We start from the raw sequence: 1329 nt of genomic DNA, 5'->3' as shown, positions 1-1329 counted from the left end.
ACAGAGAAAGAGAGACAGGAAGCGAGAAATCACTCCTCGGGGGCGGGAGGGGGGGGATGGCCACACCACAATCCCTTCTCATTCATTCTCCTCCTGGGATTTTGGGCATGTATGCACATGCACCTGGTATGAGTTTCAAGCCACTGGGTCCAGGATTCAAACTGCAGTTGCCCACATGGGAGTCTAGTGCCTTAATCGCTATGCCACCTGCTGGCCCCTATGATAAAGTTTAATTGCCAGCATTACTACTCTCGTGCTTTGGGGTTGCTATTAAGTAAAATAAGGATTCCTGGAACACAAGCACTGCAATTCAGCAATAGTTGATCTCATAACTAAGCTGGCTACTGAGAGACTCACAGGCAGGTAGTAGGCACAGTGTGGATGTGCTGGCAAAGGGATGATTCATATCCCAGCTGAGACAGAGCAGAGCAGCATAAAAATTCATCATGCTGCTTAGGACAGCATGCAATTCCAAGGGCCAGGCAGTGGGACAGCAGTAATGCAACTCCACCCACACAGGAAAGGTCTGAAGTTTGCATCCTGGGACCTCCTGAGCACACCAAGAATGGGCATGTGCCCATGATCCAGCTGGTTGAGATTGGGGGATTGTGGCATGAAGACCCTGTTAGAGACACCCATCTCTCTCTTTCATGAAAGAAAGAAAGAAACAGCGTTAAAAAGCATGCATTGTTTATTTCTGGGATTTTCAATTCTTTACCATTGGACGACAGTGACCATGGGTAACTGAAACCTTGGACAGTGAAACTGCAACTAAGAGGGGAATACTGTACCTGGAAATGTCTGCCTTTCCATTTCAGTTAGTTTGCCTAGATTATTTGGTCTGCTGTAACAGCATCTCCTGCCCCCACCCCCAACACAGGAATATCACTACTCTCCCACAAAGTGGCATCATTTTGTAGCAAGGTGTCTGCAGAGACAAATTTCTTTTTGTTTTCTTTTTTTAAGTTAAAGAAAGAAGCAAAACGTCTAATTTGATGATAAATGTGAAGAAGGTGGGGAGACTTGCATAAGAAGCCCAGGTGCATTCTGGGAAGAAGGTAACCAAGACCCCAGTTCAGTGATTCAGATGATGCTAATGGAGGGCCTTAGGCAAGGAGAAAGGAGACAGGGCAAGTGAGGTTCTTCCCTGCACTGGATAGCACTGTTGAGGGAGAGAAATCAGGATCTGTTTCAGAATACACCAGACACCAGACATGTGCTAACTCAGTTCTCCTGACAGCTAGACACTTTCAGGAAGTTGTGTGAGCAAATCAGGAAGTTGCTGTCTCAGCAGCTGGCTCCAGGATTGCCACCTTCAGATGTAATCTG

This window comes from Tupaia chinensis, unplaced genomic scaffold (genome assembly GCF_000334495.1).
Source record: "Tupaia chinensis unplaced genomic scaffold, TupChi_1.0 Scaffold000600_1, whole genome shotgun sequence".
In the NCBI taxonomy this organism is placed as follows: Eukaryota; Metazoa; Chordata; class Mammalia; order Scandentia; family Tupaiidae; genus Tupaia; species Tupaia belangeri.
This window is presented reverse-complemented; position numbering follows the sequence as displayed.